Source organism: Melopsittacus undulatus, chromosome 1, assembly GCF_012275295.1.
Source record: "Melopsittacus undulatus isolate bMelUnd1 chromosome 1, bMelUnd1.mat.Z, whole genome shotgun sequence".
Taxonomy (NCBI): domain Eukaryota; kingdom Metazoa; phylum Chordata; class Aves; order Psittaciformes; family Psittaculidae; genus Melopsittacus; species Melopsittacus undulatus.
The window spans coordinates 58,015,424-58,037,855 of NC_047527.1; positions in this window are offsets into that span (position 1 = coordinate 58,015,424).

Below are 22,432 nucleotides of genomic sequence, written 5' to 3' on the forward strand. Positions count from 1 at the left end.
TTACTTCTTGGAAAACTAACTATTTGATTGACTCAAGAAGATGGCCAAATGATACTTCCACAATTTGCACGTGCTTATCTTGTTTTGATAAATGTGAAATGATGCAGATTAAGCATTATGAGGTGTATTGCAGGAACACATATGCTCATTTGCTCTGTTACTCTTCTTTCCTCCTTACTTTCTTAAATCACATTTCGCAAGAAGGTTGATTTTGGTCTTCCTATTCTTTTTTTTAGGAAACCTGACAGAAGGGCTCACAGTTCATCTCTTTCGCTTCTATAACAGTGCATCACTTAAGTTCTGCAACACTCTTTGCTTCATTTTACTACTCTAAATTACTTGTTCAGAATACCACTTTTTCTGTTTGACTGCAAAGAAGATGATACTTTCTTTCCTCTCTACTGGAGAGCTAATAATGAGAAAATATTATGTCTGTCTTTGGCAACTAGAAGCCCCTAGAGAAATCTGAAGAGCTGTTACCAGAAGCATCTCATTACTAGTGGGAAACTTTATAATATTTAACTTATTCTAAGGTTTTTATTTTTCTTCTGTGTGTTTGTTCATGGCTTTTCTTTTTGAAGTCCAAATTAAATTTGGAACATTTGCCATCCAGTGCACTACTGAAGAAAGTCCTAGAACAAGCATGTGTAATGGAAACCAACAATACCTGTCTCCCCAGTTTTTTAAATATTACTTCTAAATGTTACTTCTAGAATCAACAACCTTTGTCTGTGGGAAATGTTTTCTCTTCAAGCTGTCAGTCTTCAGAAAAAAATTAATCAAGAAAAATGAGACTTCTCTACATTCAGAACTTAGGCACTATTTCCAGCTCATAGGCGAACTGCAAAATAGTTGATCTGAGAGTTGAGGAACAAGTTTCATATCTAGATATGTATTGATTTCTGTTTAGGTAGGAGCATGAATGTACATGTATGGAATGCAGTCCTAGAGGAAAAGAAACATCAAGGAAAGGAGTGCACCCATGCATTTCACCTGGACTTGTACTAAGTACTCCACATGTAGACAACAAAGCCACTAAAAGAGCAGTTCAATTCAGGAAAAAGGATGTTGTTAAAGCAGGTGATAGAAATAAGTCATTTATCACTGACATTTGAAATCTGTGCTATAAATTTGAATTCCTTAGCTATGTCACATCGCTGGAAGAAAGGGGATGGAAATGCATCACAAAAATTCCATTTTCATGGAAATAGGATATACAAATCATGCAGCCACAGGGGACAATGTGGGACAAAGTAATTTCTATCCATTAACAAATGCATTTTACCTTGCACACAGGTGCTTAATACATTTAAAATGGTCTCTGCGCAAACAGAGGTTGCTGAACACAAAAATGTAGGGGCAGTGTATTTAGTACTTATGCCAAGCAAGAGTAACATGAAAATACGTAAACTTCCCATCAAACTGAGACAAGAAATTCTGTGCTTATATCTTGAGAAACCCTAACTATGACTTGCAGGTTATGTGGACTCTAAGGGCTTAAGCTGATTCTGCATCACATCAAATCAACAGGAGCCTCTCCATTAGTGACAAATGTAATCAAAATTGCTCAGATTTGACATTTGCAAGGGATGTCAAATGCAACAAGAGCTTCTACTCCTACACCAGAAGGAAAAGGTTGAACAAGGAAAAGGATGACTTGTTTACAGAGAGATGTAGTTTTAGTGACAGTGACCATGATGGCACTGAGGTACTCAGTGCCCGCTTTGTCTGAGATTTTGCTGTTAAGGTCTCCCAGGCATTTGTGGTTAGAGACAGGGCTCAAGGAAGAGAATCATCAGCAATGCATAAGGATCAAGTCAAGGATTACTGGAAGAGTCTGACCCATATAAATTAAAAGCTGCATTGAGGGTGCTGAGAAAGATGCCTGGTATTGTAACAGTAGCTGAGAACAGAAGAGGTACTCAGCAAGTGGAGAAAAGAGTATTGCACTCATCTTCAAAAAAAGCCAAAAGGATGATTCAAGAAACTGCACAGTGATCAGCCATATTTTGGTTCCTGGGAAAGTTAGGAATCAAGTAGTCCTGTAACAAGTTTATGGGCACATGCAGGAGAATAAAATTATTAGGAAAGATTAGGAAGGATTTATTGAGAGTAAATTATGTCTGATTGAACTTATTGCTTCCCATGATAAAATAACTTTATTTAGGGATGAAAAGGATGCCATTTACCTCAACTTTAGCAAGACTTTTGACACTGCTTCCCACAGTATTCTTATTTCAGCTTGGGACATTATGATCTAGATAGCTAGACATCTAGACAGTAAAAAGGTGGTTGGATAGTCTTATCTAAAAGGTCATGGTCAATGGGTTGTGTTCCATCTGGAGGTCAGTAACAAGTAGAGAATTGCAGAGCTGTACCAGGACATGTCTTGGTTAACACAGAATCATGGAATCATAGAACGCTTTGGGTTGGAAGGGACCTTAAAAGCCATCTAGTTCCAACTCCCTGACATGGGCAAGGATACCTTCCACTAGATCAGGTTGCTGAAAGCCCCATCCAAACTGGCCTTGAACACTTCCAGGGGTGAGGAAGCCACAGCTTCTATGGGCATCCTGCTCCACTGTCTCACCACTTATCTTTATCAATGAGTTGGAGGAGATAATGGAGCACATGATTGTCAAGTGTGTAGATGTAATCAAATGCAGGGGAGACCAGCTGGTAGTTGATAAATCCTTGGGCTAGGGTCCCATCCAGAAAAACCTGGTCAAGCTAGAGGAATAGGCAGATAGGAACCTTGTGAAACTGAGCAAGGTCAAGTGTCAAGTGCTGCTCCTGATACAGAAGAGCTCCTACAATGACAACAGCCTGCAGACCAACAAGCTGGGATGCCATGGGGCCTGGTCAGCAGTGAGTTGAACCTGAGTTAGCAAATTTGGCCAACAGCTCCCTGGTCTGTCTGTATGAGCAGGAGCATTGCTAGCAGCTAGAGGGGTGTTTATTCTCCCCTACTCAGCCTTCATTAGACCAAATCCACAATACTTTGTCCATATCCCTGATCCAAGAAAGGCAACAGATTGGAGTGTGCTCAGGAGACGGGCCTTAGGATGAAGGACTGGGAGCACTTGCCCTGTGGGGAAGAATCTGAGAGGTGTTGGCTGTTGCAACCTGAAGCAGGTTGCCCAGGGAGGCTGTGCAGTTTTCATCCATGGAGGTTTTCAACACCCAGTGGTACAAAGCCCTGGACAGCTACCTCTGACCTTAGAGCTGGCCCTGATGTGAGCAGGAGGTTGGACTGGAGACCTTCTGAACCCCCTTCCAGTCTGAATTTTCTGTGATTCCACAACTGTCCTGGTTTGAGTAGTAGCAGTCATTTTTTCTCCTTCTTGGTAGCTGGTGCAGTGCTGTTTTGACTTTCGGACTGGGAATGGTTGCTGATAGCAAGTATGTTTTGAGTTACTGCTCAAATGTTTGGTTTGTCCAAGGCCTTTTCTGAGCCTCATGCTCTGCCAGGGAGGAGGTGAAGCTGGGAGAAAGGAGAGACAGGACACCTGACCCAGGCTAGCCAAAGAGGTATTCCATACCACAGCATGTCATGCTCGGGGAGGTAACTGGAATTTGGCCGGAAGGGGGGGAGTTAGCTCTCTTCCGGGTTGGACTCGTTTCGACAGATGGTATCGTATTCTCTTTCCTTCTTTATTTCCTTTATCATTGTTTTTATTAGTGGTAGCAGTAGTGATTTGTGTTATACCTTAATTACTGGATTGGTTTTATCTCAGCCAGTGGGAGTTACATTCCTTCGGTTCTCCTCCCCATCCCTCCAGGAGTGGGGAGGGGGGGGGGAAGGGGTACTTGGTGCTGTGGGAGACTGAGGTGGGGTTTTAAACCACGCAAGCTGTGTGGATTGGTTTAAACCACGACACACAACTCTGTGAAAATCCTGTTTACTGACCAGAACAATACAGATGGTACAAATAAATGTGAAAATGATATTTGTGTGATTTTGTCCAGTAAGATGTCCAAGGACAGAGAATCAAACCTTAAAAATACTTCCTTGTTTTACTTTGCAGAAAAAAATATATCTTCTGTAAAGAGAATTCCACAATCTGCTAAAAGGTATTTATGAAAAGTTCTTTCTGTTTATTTTTCAATCTGAAACATGAAAAACAGGAAATGAGTTTGTGTCTTCTTTGCCATGAATGAGTTTCTGCTTTTATTTCTTAGGGATCAGAAGTAGGAGGTAAAAGGATCAAAAGTATGTTAACTACAACAGAACAAAACTCCCAAGGAAAGAATGTTGGTATGGCTAAACCTTAAGAGAATTCACCTCAGCCTTAATTGTTGTAAAATTTAACAATAAAATTCCCTTGTTTCTTTATACTAAAATAATATCTTGATTTAGTATCTCTTCTGTTTTGTAGTTTCAAAATCCCTTACAGTTCTTTACAGAGAGAGGCTGCTCCTTACTGAGGTCTCATCACATTTCTTTTTGTGCTTTTTTTTTTTCCAGAATTTTTACTCCAGAAGTCTAAGAACTATGCCCAGAGGTGAAAATCCTGTGACCGTAAAGACCCTTTGCTGGTCAAAGAGATATTGTAGGCTTTTGTTTGGCAAGTACATTCCTGTAATGTAATTCTCTTTTTTCTCTATTGTTTAACCAACCACAGCAAAGTCTCTTAGGAGGTATCACTGAGTCTGAAACTGGACAAGTGTCTGTTTTATTTTCTTTTATGCTGGCACACTCTGCAGGCATCCTGTGTTTGACGGAACTGAATGTACAAGGTTCTGACAGCTCTTCTCCATCTTTTCTTCCTTTCCTGAGGGCAACAAGGCTCATTGCAGATCCCCTGCCCTAAGCTGTCCACTGAACATTGTCCATCTGTACTGAAACAGAAGACAAATAAGTACTGTAACTCAAAGATTTTATTTAACATTTATTTAAAAATCACTTCACAGATCTATTGCTTATTGTTTTTCTGGCACACAGGCAAAGTGTCTACAAAAGCTAGATTTCAAAATTCCTATGTAACACATTTTCTATTGACTGCAGGATAAATTCTAATTAATCCTCAACGTACTTGCTCTCTTTCTGTATTGGAGTGATTGCAAGTGGGTTAGTTGAGAGGTCATTTTATATGAAAATCCTAGATCAGCATATCCAGAGGTTTGTGCAGGTTGCAATCTTTGACTAGTGAGTCAGATCTTTCGGCAACATGCTCGCAAACATGCTAAACCAGCAAACTGATTTCTGAAAATAAAAGTTAAAATAATTATTTATTGGCATGATCAACTTCTTGAGAAATTTCTCTATATTGTAGAAGTGTATAGCACAAAGCTATTGCCTCAAAAATTTATACTGGTACAACTATTGAATTTTAGGCATAATCATACCCTGAAAAGTGTGTTGATACCAATATGATAAGAAACATAATTTTCATTAGCTTAGCCATTTGAGTTCCTCTTTAAAAGTGCTAGAATCATGTGAGAAGTTAAGTTTCAGTAATAATACAGTCATTGTAATAACTATCTGATGTCACTTTGTCAGAGATATTAGTGAATAATATAACTGAACCAAAAAAGTGTCAAGAAAGCCCTGATAAATTGGCATGTTAAAATAGATACAATAAAACATAAAAGATATGACTTGATTTGACTTCAAGTTGTATCTTTTGTCAGCCATCTCATCCCTATCAATCACATCAAAGGTTAACATGGTAAATAAAGTAAAAGGCTAGATTTTTGATTGAAAGCAACTGTTTAGATTCTTGAAATACTTGTTTTAATGTTTATTAAGTATATTTTTTACTTCCTGAAAGAGTTTCATAGTAGTTGCTTTGAGATTAACAACTGGTGATTAACCTGGGAAGTCTTCAGTCTCAACATAATCTGATGGTCAATTGCATTTTTTTTATAGTATCTTGTCACTATTAAATCAAGAGCTTTTTTTAATGACAGTTATTTTTTATGATTATTTTATGGAGTCTGCAGGATATCTAAACCTTGAAATTATGGTCTGCCTTGTCTTCTGTGATTTATGTATTTACAGTGTTTTCTCCCACAGGAAAAAGGATAGGCAACATCAGAATAAAAAGTGACTTCTGTGTGACCAAAATGCCTTTTTCACTGTGTTTTCACATACGTCCACATGGAACATAATACAGGAAAGCTAGTTAATGATGAAAAGTCCGCAGAGCTGGTTGGGTTTCTCAGAAACTGCCACTGCTAGATAATACATTTACAGCAGTTCTGTCTACCTTGCTGTCACAGCAACCTGGATAAACATGTCTGAGTTACTTTCAACAACCTAATTAAAATCTGAGCCACTACCCATCTTCCTGGGCAGACTGCAAAGCCTGCTTTGAACTCCAAGCACTTAGTCTTCAGGCACATCTGGTCTGTCTCCAGAAGACACGTGTCCACTACAGTTTTTGTCAAACACTTTAATGATACTTAGGAAAGCCCCACCTTGTGAATCTGGGGGCCTGGATCATAAACAGTGAACTAGCCCTGACACTGAGAAATACATTGCACTCTGTTTCCATATATGGTAATATGTATAAGGGTGTAAAGTAAAGTATTATATACTATACAGTATAGTCAAATAATTTCAACTTATATATGCATATATACTACAGGATTCAGTAGGTCTTTAGATTTACACCTGAGTTAATTTATAGTCTTCAGTCCTTTGGGAGAGAAATCAGCACAAATCACAGCAGTGTAGAGATTTTAGTTTTTAAATAAAGGTCAGAGTAGAATATCAGGTTTTATGAAATTTTCAGATAGAAACAAGAAGCTCAACATGACCCAGCAGTGTGATCTGCAGGTCAAGGCAAGCAATTCTCCTCCTCTACTCCACTGTTGTGAGACCCCACCTGGAGTACTGTATCCAGCTCTGGGACCCCAGAAGGATGTGGGCCTGTTTGAGTGAGGCCAGAGGAAGGCCACAAAGATTAGAGGGCTGGAGCATTTCTCCTATAAAGACAGGTTGAGACAGGTGGGTTCTTCAGCCTGGAGAAGAGGAGATCCAGGGGACACCTTAGAGCAGCCTTAGAATACCCAAAGGGGGCCTACAAAGATCCTGGAGAGGGACTTTCTACAGGGGTCTGTACTGACAGAACAAAGGGGAATGGCCTTAAACAGACAGAGGGTAGATTTAGATTAGGTATTAGGAAGAAGTTCTCTACTGTGAAGGTAGAGAGGCAATGGCACAGATTGCTCAGAGAAGCTGTAGGTGCCCCATCCCTGGCAGTTTCAAGGCCAGGTTGGGTGGGACTTTGAGGAAACTGGTCTAGTGGACCCCCATGGCAGGGGGTTTGGAACCAGATGATCTTTAAGGCCCCTTCCAACCCAAAACACTTTATGATTCTGTGAGTCTATGGAACACTTTGATGAAGAAAAAAGAACAAAACATCTTTTTTAGGACTCACAAAATTATATAAACTTGTTGCTAGTAATTCTTTATTAATTTAAAACATATTCTCTGGAGGTTCCAGATTGAAATCTAATTCATCATAAATATCTATAAATATTTCATGTCCAGTACAAAAAATAACTCTTATAAGATAAATAAAAAATGCTAATGAAGCAGTAGCCATCTATCTACCCAAAACATTGACATTATTAAGCTGCAAAACAGGTAATAAAAAGTTATTCTATTTCAAGTGCCATTTTTGGATGAAAACCATGTAAATGTTGATGCATCATGAATTAAAGTAAATTAATCTGATAATATGAGTGAATTGAGCAAGCTGTGCAATATAAATATTTTAATCACTTCTTCATCCAGAAGTACCTCATCTACAAATGAGCAATTACTTTCTACCTCGTGGGAGTTGTCCTTAATTATGAGGCAGTTTAGTTGGTGCTATACAAAAAGTACATGTAAATATCAAGCATCAGACCCTTGAATTTGTCATTTGTAATAAGAGCAGCATTTTATATCCGTTTTTGCAGCCCTGTTTGTGTTTTACATTGGTGATTTTATTTGTTGGTGCTTTTAGAATGGGCAGACCAGTCAATATCAATCTTTTTTTTAATCTGTGGATATAGAAACACTTCCCGGTGGAAGTTCAAATGTATGTCTACTGAATTTATGCATAAGCTTGTTTTTCTCTGTTCATTATAGACTACTCAAAACCAGCCTTCCAATGCTTTAAGCTTGAACTCTTTAGATTAAAATCAAAGTTCTAGATATAAAACTGCATTACTATGTGTTATATGTGGGGTATGCACGCCACTAATCTTACAAAAAGCTTAATCAGCCAATTGTGCACTGGGTTCCCATAACTGTATCAAAGGATATTGGAATCTATGAATGGGATGATGCATGGCAAAGGAGACTAAATAGTTTTGTGTAGCAAAATATTTATGTAATGTGCTCTACTGGGCATTCCTTATTTGTGGGTAAGGAAGCCATGTCATGTAGCAGCAATGTCCTTAAAACTTCAGTAGGTGTCATTTATGCATTGCTTTTTTTTGTCTTAGTGGTGAATTAAGGACTTGTTTCACTTGGTGTGGATTGTCTCACTTCTGTGTAGTCTGCTCTGAAAACACAAAAAATGGATTAGAATCCTGGAATCATAACATTGTAGAATCAACTAGGTTGAAAAAGTCCCTTAAGATCAACAAGTGCAACCGTTACCTTGGATGCAGAATTGTTTGTTTCCCAGTTACTATGTCTCCTTAAAGAAAACAATCAGTGTTTCTAGTGTGACACATATAAAACACTGGTTTTATATATCCTAAGAGTGAAACTCATATATACTTCTGAAGCAAAATCTTGGTCCACATCCTATTTCAATTTTACATGAGATATTTTTGAATAGGATAACTCGTATTCAAATAGTGTGTATGCATAAGGAAGAAAAAAGAAAAGAAAAAAGAAAAACAGAAAAACATCCCTGAGTCCTTTCAGAGAAGTGCTATCCACCCTGCGTCTCACTGTTGTAATAAAAAAATGAAACAGAAGAAACTGATTGATCTGTTAAAAGACATGAGGTGCTGTGAAATATGTGTTCTGGTTTTGCTATCTTTCCAGCAAATGTCAATTAAGTATAAAAAATCAGTTTCTAAGTTCACCAGAGATGATAATTACCGCAAGTCTATCTTCTGTGCAACTCTAAATTTCCATAATGTACCCTTACTGACAGTGACAGGAGGAAGAATGCTGTTATTCATATCAATGGATGAGGAACAGATCTTAGAATTACTTTATATATACTTTGCTGAATTTACTGCTTCTGCTACAAAAAAAGCAATTGTTTCCTGAGATATTTATTTCCAGGATCCTGACTTTTACGCTAGTGATTCCCTATGAGGAATCTTCCTTATCTCTTTCTTTCAATTTCAATGTAACCTATTGAAGAAATACTGCTTTTTTGAAGCACATGGTTCTTCTGAGATGCAGATGAGTGACAAATGGTAGTTTCTAAGTTGATCTTTGTGTCTTTGGGATTTGTGTTTGGCTGGGGCCCATTCAAAGATTTCCTTCATACTGGAATATTGTTTTGCAGAAATGAGACATGAAAAACTGAAATATGAATCAGAGTGTCAAAATGCCCTCTGACAGCTATTCTGTGAGTGAACTGCATGCTCATATAAGGGATTAACCTAAGTTCAAGACAATGGGCAGTGCTACAGACAGATAGGAATAGACAGAAAAGAATGTAAAATGCAAAAGGCACACAGTCTCACTTGTAATCATGATTTTTTTACAAACACTAACAAAATTTCCAATAAAATAATCTGAAAAGATTTCGACTCATTAATGGAAAAAGGTTGGCACTCAAAAGTGTAAACAAATGACTTTCCAACTGAACATTTTGAATTTCTAAATGAATGTCTTTGAAAAGCCTGCCTCTGTTTCCTCCAGTGAAATATATAGGCTTGGAATACAGAGTTAATAGCCTAAAAGACAATACAATTCATAGATTATGATTAATAGCTTGTAAAACAATATGGCCCTTTAGTTTAATCTTTTGAATTTAAATCTCTGTCATGAAGTAGAAAATTATTTTATTTTCCATATTGCTTGCAGCATTGTCAATGAGTCTTACCAGTATTATTTATTAAGCTGCAGCTGAAAACTGAAACCAGCTACAATTAGAAGTTACCCAATTGATGCCCTGGGAAATTAGTTATAATAATGAACAAATTCACCTGAGTATCCCCTGTTTACTATGTCATTCATTGATCTATTAATAACATATCTGTTAATAACAGGTAAGTAAAAATGAATATTTTAGATTTTGCATGCTGACAAAAGACTTAATTTTGAGATATCCTACTACTCCAAGTTTATCCTGCTACTCCAAGTTTACCATACCATGTCAGGTTTGATTACCAAATTAAGCATATGAATAAGTTATTCTGTGGAAACATCCAAATAGTTTTTACCTTTTTAACTTGAATTTTTTATAGCTAAATTCCAGACATTCTACTTAGTTTCTTCTTGTAAATCTAAAGCTTTGGCTTTAATTTTATACTTGTTTTCATCTTATCCTTCCACATGATGAGTCATGAAACTTACATACAAAAAGATTTAACATCCTTTTCCCCAGCTTTCTGGTCTCAGAAACTAGAGCATGCTGCATTCACTAGCATGACTGCTCAGGACTGTGCTTTCTTTTTCTAAAGTCTTTTTATGAAGCCTTTTTATGAAGCATGCTACCTCTTGACACTTAGAGAATATTACTTCTCTGCACTCTCAAAACACAGTGTATCTACACCCTTGTATAGTGTTTGTTTTCATGACATTAATCATTGCAATGAGTTTAATTTAGCGTAGGTGATACACTTACCTCATATGAGAATCTAGGCTAGGTATTAATGTGTAAGCAAGTGGTTCCTATTGTCAGGCTCCTAAGAACATATTGTGTCTTGACAATACAAAGGATACCTGAGTTTTGTTTGTAAATCTGAGACACATTCACCACATAGGGTTTGTGAATTCTGATTAAGGCTTAGATTCTTCACTGTGAGGGTGGTGAGACACTTGAACAGGTTGCCCAGAGAAGCTGTGGATGTCCCACCCCTGGAAGTGTTCAAGACCAGCATTCCCCATGGCAAGAAGGTTGGAATCAGATAATCTTTAAGGTCCCTTCCAAGACAAATTATGCTATGATTCTGTGATTGTAATGCTTTCTGGAAGGAGCTATTCTCTTATGCTGCATAATGCATGTTGCTGGCCCAATGGACTACCAGTCCATCCACAGTGTTGCCTTCTGCTGTATTGTGGAAGCAACTGCTACTACTAGCACTGCACTAGATCTGGCTGGATTGGAGTTAATTTTCTTCATAGCAGTCCATACAGTGCTGTGTTTTACCCCTAACTGGCTATTGGTGTTTTAAACAGGTAATTCTTGCCTCTTTGCAGTTTTCATGGCACAGAAAGGCATTCTTTCATAAATATAGTAACTGCATGATCAATCTGCCAAAAGAGACTGGAGGAACTGTGTTTGATTTTGTCTTTACTATGGGTTCAATCCTTACCATGGAAAAAATGGTTAGTATGTTACTTCAATTTATAATTAGTCATAGCACTTAATCTATGAGTGTCTCTATACCAGAGTGTACCCATAATTTAAATAAACAGAAGGAGTTTTAAAAAACAAATATGTGACTTTTAAAAAACAAAAATGTTCCTAAGTGTCTTAGTCTTATTCAATCTCTCAGTCTGAGATTGTCATATTTCTTCTTCCTGGAAAGGTAATTGTCATATAAGTTTAGAGGAAAAAGAAGCCAAATTCCATTTTTTTTGACATTTTTTGTCTCTGCAAGTGCTTGTGTCATTCATGTGTCTTTTTATGAATTTGTTTCTCTCTTTTCTATTAAGGATATATATGGGAAGATTCAAGACAGCTAAAAGTATCTCTGTCTACAGGAGAAAATTACACGTAATGATTCATACATTCATACAGCAATGCAGAATAGCATTACCTTATCCCTGGTCTGTATGAGTCTGTGGCACCACCCTGTAAATAGTGTGGTGTATTTCTTGTCACACTTGAAAGTCCACCTCAGAACTGATACACTAAGGTATTATTATGTAGTTCCTTCCTCCATACTTTCTGTAGAAAATTAGTTTTCTACAGGTTTTTGGATGAATTCAGATTTATTATCCACTGTCTATTGAAAAATAGTGTGCAAAGAGGGGTTTGTTGTTTATTTCTTTATGCATGTTCAGCTTCTGATTACATAAAATCCACTAAAATTTCATAAATAGTAATTACTTATCTCTCTTCTATCTATAATTAGTTCTTTATTCTATTGTTTGATTAGAAACCTCTCAGCTTCTGCCTGAATACTTTGATTTTCCCTTTTTTGTTGTTATTCTTGACAAATGACAGACCTTTTTAGTCTAAAGCACTGTGTATGGCACATGGGAAGAGAAAATATGAGTTAGCAAAACAGAGTATCCAAGATATCTACTGAGAACAAAGTTGTTAGCATCAAATGTTAGGACAGTGAGTAAGGGAGGCTTTCTTTTTGGTCATTTTCATTCCCAAGAGACTTTTGGAAAAACAAGAATATAAAGTTGACATAGTTCTTAGGCTACAGAGGTAGAAGCATTAGGGTAATTTACATTGCCTTGTTTGCTTGGTGTTACATATAAGTAGATATATGGAGTTACAAGTGTTCTATGTTAAAAGCTGAGAGAGTGGTATCTGTAAATTCTAGATGTAAATGTTGATTCATTTTATAATTGCTTCTACATTTTAGACCACTTTATAAAAAAAGTGTTATCAGATTGATTCTGATAATCTATTAATTACTTCTTTGACACACTAAGGAAGTTGAATCTTAGATACCTGTTCATGCAAGCCTTGTAAGCAACAAATCACCTGATTACATTCAAAGATGCTATTACAGAAATTTAAGTTGCAAGACTAAAAAGAACTTTGGATACACTTGCTAAGCCTTTTTGTCTCCTGTAATGTAACTTATAAATGAAGAGGAAATCATGTAATCTATATTTACCACAGTGGAACTAACTTCCCTAGAAAAGATAGACAGTTAAGCCTTGATATCTCATTAATGAAATAAAGACATATATGGCAATAAGTGCTTTTCTGTAGAACTCTGTGAGGTCAATGAGACCTGGTGCCAAAAAGGATTCTCAAAAAATGCATTTTATTTTCTGTACTGAGATTTTCTCTATTTTATTCTCCTCAGTAAAATGAAAATGCAGAAAGAAAATTACAAACCACAGAACTTTTTTATATTCAAATGAGTGAAGAAAAAACACGGACCTTTTAAGTTACTTTAAATGGGGGGGATTTAAACTGCATTCTTTATTTTAAGAATAAGTATTTTACAGCACCACTAGGTGTCATCATATCTATTATTAATTCCTGTGTAATAGCTCTTACCAGTATGTAGCAGCCAAAGCTGATGACTTCATCAGCTTCATCACAATTTCAGTATAAAAAGAAATAAAAGAGGTAAAAATATGACATTATGAAATTGGAGAAGTTAGTCCCTGAAAGCTCAGTGACACAAAAAATGAAAAATTCTATAAAATCAGGGATTTGGAAGTTTAAAACTAAAACTATTGTTTAATTAACTTCCATACAGAATTTTCTCTTGAATACTCAGATGCCTTCTTTTAATTTTCATTTGATACCTAGTATTACTGCGTATTAGATCAGAGAGATTCACAAAAACACATTGCACACAGCAAGAATGAGTTTACATGCTGAATTATAGAGTTCAAAATGTCAGTCCTCCGGGACTGTTAATCTTGAGCGGCAGGCACATCTCCTTTGCTCTAAATGTTTGCAATATACATGCATATACTGATACGGCTTTTCTTGCCGAAGCATTTGCTTCCATGCTGTGCTTTTTAGCACTACAGCAAGAGCTGTGTCCAGGTGCTTTGATGACATCAAGCTGTTAAGTATATTTAGCACCTAACATACTAACAGGACTTGCTTCTCCACCAGTATGAAGAAATACTTTTTAGTTTCTTTCTGTTTAGAGAAAAATGAAGGCAAGGTGGTATTTCTGCTTTTTGTATGATACAGAACATATCAGGCAGGTGATTCAGTACATGGCAGACCCTTCTCCAACTACAGAAGCTCACAACACACTAGTTTCACTGTCAGAAGCATTCCTTAGTCATCTGACTCTATGCCAGTGAGCTGGGAATAATTTCTGTCTTTTGTATGGATGGCTACACAATCCAAGGGCTGTAAGGGAGTGTGGGAATCAGTTAAGCATCTCTAATTCTTAGATTCATAGAATAGTTAGGGTTGGAAAGTACCTTAAGATCATCAAGTTCCAACCCCTCTGCCATGGGCAGGGACACCTCACACTAAACCATGTCACCCAAGGCTCTGTCCAGCCTGGCCTTGAACACCACTGGTGATGAAGCAGTCACGGCTTCCTTGGACAACCCATTCCAGTTCTTCACCACCCTCACAGTGAAGAACTTCTTCCTTATATCCAGTCTAAACTTCCCCTTTTAAGTTTGAACCCATTACCCCTTGTCCTACCACTACAGTCCCTAATGTAGTTAGAATATAGATTTAATCCTGGTCTTCAGACTGTGGCTCTGAACTAGTTAGGCATTTTTACCAGCTGTTAGCTGGAAATTTAGAATCTATCTTGGTGATCTCCTCTAGACACTACCTTACTCAAAACCTCCTCATTACATTTTCACTGGAAAATATTTCTGAGGCTTTTTCTCTTTCATAATGGTCTTACATGAAAGCCTCTTCACTAATTACAGAAGTATGCTTTCTAGGGAGAACAAAGACCTCAGACACTACAGAATCTGTGACTATTTACTGGAAATTCAGCAGAAGTTTAAAGGCTGCCACTGGGAAAGTGAAATAGTCAAATATTGAACTTGTTCAGAGAAACCAAAGCACTTCCCTCCCTCCCACCCCCTACAGTTACAGTCATTTAACATACTTATTTGTCTCTTATGCCTTCTGCAATGATTCTACCTTTAAGTGAATTTAACTAAGTGTACCAATTATGTTAGCTTAAGTTTTTATTTTCAAAAGCCAAAGCTGTCTAAACTCCCAGTGTGAGCAACTTAGAAGGTGACATTTCACTAATGACTGCCCTGAGAAACTGACAGAGATTGATGGAGTGTTTTTTAAAGATGTACCCATGAGAAGCATCTCATATAAAATGAAAATGACAGTGAAACTTTTAAAACTCTGTGTTGTGTGAGTGCTTTTGTTTACAAGAACCTGGATAGAGAAGCACTTTAAGGTAGTTTTCCAAATGCATGACACGTATTTTTTATTTAGAGATGTCTTCAGAGTGTTTTTTCAACAACAGTTTAATGCTTACTAAAATCTCACTAAAAACAGTTCTTCACTGCTCTGCATACCAGAAACAAGACTATTATATGCCAGACTGTGCCTTGTCAGCTCAGAGAAGGAATACTGAATGAGGAACTCTTCACACAGAAACCTTCAGACCTCTATATGAGCAGGTTCATATAGAGAACATCTCTTTCTTGTTGTGTATTGGGAAGGTAGATCCTCTCACTCTTTTTCCTAATTGCATTATCTCACTATAGATAGTAGTAACTTCAGGTTTTCATTTGCACAGGGATTGTGTTTAGGCTTTGCTCTTCTGCAGGAAATACAAGGTTTCTTTAGGTTCTATCCACTGCCCACCTTCCTCTGTCCAGCTGTCACAGCTTTCAGAGATTACTGCAGTGCAGTCCACAATCTGGAGACATGCATCTATGCTTCAGGCATCCTGTCACAATGGAGCATCACTGTTGCCAGCAACCAAACAGATGAAGAAAGCCATGCAAACTTTCTTCATGTAGAGAGCAGTTCTGAGGACCTGGGAATAGCCTATTCCGGCCCTGTTCAGTAGTTTGAATGTTTACTCATATAGCACAGTGAAAAAGTGTCTGACCTATGTGATTCAGTGTGATCTTTATACCAAATTGAAAATGCAAGCAAATGCAATATGCAATATCATATCCACTTATTTATTTTTTTTTCCCCAATTATTTTCCTCCTCTACTATGAGACCCCACCTGAAGCACTGTGTTCAGCTCAGGGGTCCCCAGTACAAGAGGGATGTGGGCCTGCTCAAGTGAGTCCAAAGGAGAACCACATTTGATCAGAGGGTGGAGCAACTCTCCTTTAAGACAGGCTGAGAGATTTGGGGTTGTTCAACCTGGAGAAGAGAAGGTTTGGGGGAGACCTAAAAGCAGCCTGCCAATACCCAAAGGGGGCCTGCAAGAATGCTGGAGAAGGACCTTCTACAAGAGCATGTAGTGACAGAACAAGGGGGAATGGCTTTACTGTGAAGGCAGAGGCACTGAAGCAGACTGCCCAGAGAAGCTGTGGCTGTCCCATCCATGGCAGTGTTCAAGGACAGGTTGGGTGGGACTTTGAGCAAGCTGGTCTAGTGGAAGGTGTCTGTCCCTGCCCATGGCAGGAGGTTGGAACTATATAATCTTTAAGGTCCCTTCCATCACAAACTCTTCTATGATTCTATGAATACTCTGCACCTCTAGGTACAGAAAATTTTGCCTTTGTGGGTGGCTATAAGTGCTTATCTAAACAGAGTATGAAACCTGACATTATTTAAGTTTGGTCCAAGTGTGCAATATCCTTCTCTGCACAGAAACCAGTTTGTCATTGAATGTTGCTTGAGTTTCTTCATAGAAAAAACATCTTTTATATTAACCTTTTATATCATTTGAGAGGTAAACCTGCACCTCTCCAGGTTTAATGGTAAAAGTAAGATTAATTAGGACATAAGTGCTGATGGGAGAGCTGCTATTCTACAGCACAAAAGAATTAAATCTAACAGTCTCATCAATACTTCAGAAGAAATTCTCTTCAGAAGAAATAATGAAAAAGGAGGCATTTTATTCTCCCTTGACTTAAATATAGCTTTCAGGTCTCTGTTGGTCTAGTCTCTGTTTTAGAATGAAAAGTATGTGAGTATAAGTAGAAATGCCACCTTCACTGATTTCCCTGCATTCTCGCCGTTTTTGCAAAATAATTAAAACCAGATATAGAAGAGAGTACCTGAGATGGGAATTGCCATCTATTGAGCACGTGGTCGTTAGATCAATTGTGCAGTTCTGTACAGCTTTATATAGTTCATAAAATCGATTTCATTCACATGATTTCATGTACAGGTTACATGGTGAAAAGTGGTTTTGAGAAGTGTCAATCACAGCTGCTATCTGGTTTTAAAATTGTTGTCATTATCAGGTGCAATGCAGACTTAAAAAATGCAATATTCTTTTCTTACGGGTATATCAACACATTAAGCTCTTCTTGGTGAGAAGCGTTGCCAGATCAATGAGATGTTTTATCCACATTTTCTTGGTGGTCCCTTGAGCCTCCACGTTCCCTCCTAGCTATTAAATGAGTCAAATGACAGCAGATACTATGAAAACGATTTCCAACTCCAGATCCTTTTCCCAGTCTTACACTGAAACTTTTTTGCACTACAGATATTCAGATGCTCAGGTTAAGGTTTTTTTTTTTTTTTTATTTTTTCTGGAAAGCACCTAACCCCCCACTTTTCCTTTTTTTTTTTTTTAATTATTATTTACTCACTGTTAAGCAACCATTACAATGACAGAGGCTTTTTAGGGCCAATGTCTAAGTCTACAATTGAAAACATCAGAAGTCTTTTTTCTTCAGTTATTTCAGTGTGGGTTTCCATGAGAGACTTCTTAGGATTTACCTTTATCTTGTTATGAGATATCAATGTAGTGATGTACATCAATGTGACTGTCTATCACTTGAAAGTTCATCTTTTGAATCTCCTTGTCAACTAGGCTTTGCAATGACATACCCAGGATCTCTGGTTCTCATGCATCACTGATTTCATGTACCTGCCTTCCAGGCTTCCTAGCCCTGGGCATGTAAATCAGTTCTCTGGTCCTGGTGATGAACCCAGCTTTCAAACTAATCTCCCTCTAAAGGATAAAAATATACCTGAACATTAGTTTGTAAGAAACAAATTAAATGGAAAAACAAAAACCATAGAACAGTATATATTCCCAGTAAGGAAGGAAATTTGCCTTTTCAGGTTCACAACTTGTTATTCTCAAGGGATTATAAACGAAACACTGTAATAGGGAGCACTGTTTCTTCTTGCAGCTATCAGGCAGAATGATACAGGGAAAACACACTTATCATAAGAACCACCCAGATCATTTGTTTCTGAATATTACGAACAGCTACATTTAGATCTAATATGACTCATCTGTACTGCATGTTTGCCAACGTTATACCTGTTCTGTTTATTGATATGGAATGGATTAAACAATGTAAAAAAGAAAAAAAAAAAAAAGAAAAAATCAGCTTTCCTGGAAGTTTTTGAAGAATAGAAATAATAGAAAGGAAGCTGTTCTGGAATGAGAGAAGATAGAGGTACTGTAGCACAAGTATCAGCTCTGTATGACATAGTATATGGGCAAGTTGTGAGTGACAGATGATTCAGGAGAAGGGAGGCAGAAAAAGAGCAGAAACTCCATCTCTGACAGTTAAGCAGCAGAGCTGCTACCCATTCTAAAGGATTCAGAATCAGGTCAAAGTGACAGCATACCAGAGCATGCAGCAGGTTGAGAAAATGTCTCAGATTAGCTGAGAAGAATAACCTATGCTGCAGTGATCTTCTCTACTCAGGCTAATATGGTTCAGTCAGTGCTAAACACCAAAGAATGGAAATGCTCAAATCCAGGAGCCACATACTCCCAAAGCTCTGAAAACAGAACAGGAAGGTCATATGATTTGGCCTTCACCCTCTGAAGTGTACTTGCTAAGGTACAAAGGCTGCAGGCAGTGGTGGCTGCAGTCAGCTCCAGGTTCCTGGATGAGATGAGAGCATCATGCTATCTCTGAGTCCACGTGTCATCTAACAGAGATGTAGCTTTAGATTATAGCTATAAAAACCTTAATGTTTGTAGCTATCCAACAGATGTGCTATGGTTCAACATGCTATATTGTCAATTTTCTCAGTAATTTTGATGCTTTTCTATAACCTGCCATCCATGAGAACTCTGTGATGACAATCTGATCTCTCTTCAGTAAGAAAAATTACAAAATAGGTTTTACATTAAATTTTCATGTGATGGATGGACTATGTCGTGTATATGACATAGTCCATTAAAAATAATTGGGAAGAGCCCAACTCCAGCTCTGGAGCAGAGGACAGGTGTTAACAGGGCACTCTTCCGAGGCTGAAATTTGCAACCTCTCATGACTATATATGCCTTGGTTATCAGTTTTGTTCAGCATTGGATGCAGCCAAAAGACATCCCCTCAAAATGCTAACTCATGACTTTCACATTTAAGCCTGTCAAACTGGTGTGCTAAACAAGTGAAAAACTATTTCTTTGCAAAGTTTTCAGTGTGCTGTTCCTGCTAGTGTTGGTTGGTCTAAAATATCTTCAGGGCAGCCTGGCACTTCACTTCCTCCTGCACAAAGTACAGAAGTATGAAAAATAATTATTATAAATGTGCAGTAAATTTATAAATTTTGCTTATAGTAAATGAAACTTTGGGTCATCTGTCTACAGATGTTTTCTTGTCTTCTAAGAAAGGTGATATAGACCTCTGTCACAAGCTTAACTTTGATTTTCCACTGTAAAGATTTTACTTAAATTTTTCGTATGAAAAGCAGTAGCTCTTTCTTTGTAGTGTTACTCCAGCTACCCACATCAGAGCTGTTCTTTTGTCCTAAGAAATAGTACTCAGATTTACATCAGTTTAAAAATTTTAGATATAACCATTTTCCTCCCTTGTGATCTTCAGTGAAAGTGCTGATACCCTGCTGAATGTTGCACAAGTGCTTGAAATCAAGGCTAGGCTAAGCCTGCTGTAAACAGCAGATATTTCACTGAGGTCAAGCAAGCAGTCAGAAACAGTCTAAAGTACATGGGTTAGAAGAAAGACTGGCTACACTGCTTGCAAGTCCCAGTGTATTTTTTGTTTTCCTTCACCTCATAGACATCCAAGTTTCAAAAAAAGAATCTCATGGGACACTTTCCTCTATTCTTGAATCTGTTTCCTATTGTTAAGAAAATCCTAGAATTGCTGACAAGAATAAGAGAAAATACTGGGTGTCTATAATAAAGATCACTTCAGTTAAGAAGTGACAGTTTTGGAGCTGTTGATATAAGCCTAAATGAGTTCTTGTGTTAGTACTCTCACACATTCTTTCCTTGGATAGTCACGTTGTCTTTATTTCACAGGATCCTAGTTTTATCAGAGTATCTGTTGAAGATCCTGAGACTGAATTTGTGGAGTTTCTAATGAGCATTGTCCCATGCTGGTTCTTTGAATGTATTCAGATGAAACTAGAACATCTCCAGATCCCTCCAGTTTCCCCCATCTTAAGAATCAGGTATTCCACATGCTGCTGCTACAACCCATAGCAGAATGTCTTAGTTCACCACAAATGCTTTTTTTCTGAATCATGCTAATTCACACTGACAAGATATGCTGTCCAGGCAGCCAGACTCAGGACTAAAGGAGCTATTCCTCAGGGGTGGTATCCCAGATTAAGCAGCCAATGGCATTTGGGATATAATGCCAAAGGCCCTGCTTCAGGTTTATATAATGTCATGTATACCTGGCTTAGTCAGTGCTCCATTGGACAAACTTTCCATCTTTAGCATTTTCTGCTCATCTTCCCTCACCACTTCATTCTCTTTAGAACCAAAACATTCAGGCATGTGTCATCTCATATGCTGAAAGCAGCTTGACAGGACTTTTTTCCTTTCATTCAAGCTACTGCAAGAGATATTCTGCTGCAGACCATAGTCCTAAATCTCAACTATCTTTCCATTTCCATGAGTAGATTTAAGAACTAGATAGAGAGACTAGTAACCTCTTACCAACATATAGTGTAATTTCTTGCTAGCCAGTGTGTTTTCTTTTTATTTTTGATGACAAGCTAATTGCCCATGGGTCAAGCTCATCCTGTTACCAGCCTTTACCCTGGTCTACAAATGCTCTCTGTGCTCACCTTCTGCTGTTCCAGGGGTGCATCGTGCTCAGGCTGTCTTGCATGATCCTTTTCACTCAGCAGCATCTTCTGTGCTTCCAGGGCTGTCTCTGGACTGATGACCTGTAAGCATGGTTGTTGCCTGCTTCAGTGGGTTAGCATGAGCTTAATAAAGCCTGGGGATGTTGCAGAAGTCAAGGGATCATAAAAGAAACAAGTTACAGCTGACAGATTAATCAGAGCATACATTTCTATAACATTAAACAACAGACTGCTTTCAATTGTTGCACTTGTCATATCCTGTAGCTATTTTTGAGGAGTTCCACCTGTATCTGAACCTCCTTTTCACTAAAAGATATTAACTGTAAACCCAGGCCTGAGACATACATAGATATCTAATGAACAGTCTTGCACATATTTAAGCGAAGACATGTTAAGAGGTTGATTTAGGACAACTATGAACTCTTATCAGAATAAATAACACTTCTTTAAAATAATTGCTAGCATATAATGCAATAAAAATTGAAGAACAAAGAGTAGGAAACCCTAATCAGATTTACATCTCATTTCTATTTATATTAGTAACAATTTTTTTTACTCCATACTGAATTACATTTTTTCTGCTATTTAATAAACAGATTTCTTGTGGTTTTGGTTTTGTTTTTTTTTTTTTCCTGTGCTGTTCCCTTGTTTCTGGGTGTGAAAGAACAAGTAGCACAGGGAAATATTAAAATAAGATTTATTTTTTTTTAAAAAGAGAATTTTGCTCTCTGACATAAATTATGTTTGATATGGCCCTTAAGTTAAAGTTTGTCCTGCTCCAGTTGTTCTTAAGTATGAAGCTGTTTTTGAAAGTGATTCATACAGGGAGATTTAATATTTCTTTACATCTTAGGATATAGCCAAGTACTCTGTAGTGAAGACTTCACTTGTTTCTGCTATGACTATTTACATGTGCATATCGATTATGCATTACTGCATACCATGTGGCATTTGTCCACTTTAAAAACAAGAACACCACCACCAAAACTTAGAAGCCTCCAGCTGGGCCACTAAGAAACAGAGGACCCAGGGTTGGCAAAGGCTAACCTGGACCTTGCACTGATATGAAGGGGGAAAAAAGAGGAATATGAGAATTTTGGATATTCAAGAGCAGCCTGTGGGATTATACAGAACTTCTGAAGGAGCATTTAGGAGGGAGGAATGGGGAGGAATGAAGAGGAAATTAAACAGAAAGGCATGTAAAAAGCATCCGATCATATCTAAAGTGGGGCTGCTTAGTACTCTTGACTGACCAAGCCTGGCATCTGATCACCCTAGTCTGTCCTATTTTGTTATTAAAACCTTTCTTAACTATCTCTGTGTAGTTTCATGCTCTGTCTTGTGTGTGAGGGCTGCAAGGGCTGAGTGTCAACTATTGGTGAGTCTTACGTGAATGGATTTGATGATAACGACTGGAGTCAGACCAAAGGTGCAGCCAACCCGCAGCTTGTGTTGCCAGCAGCTGAAGCAA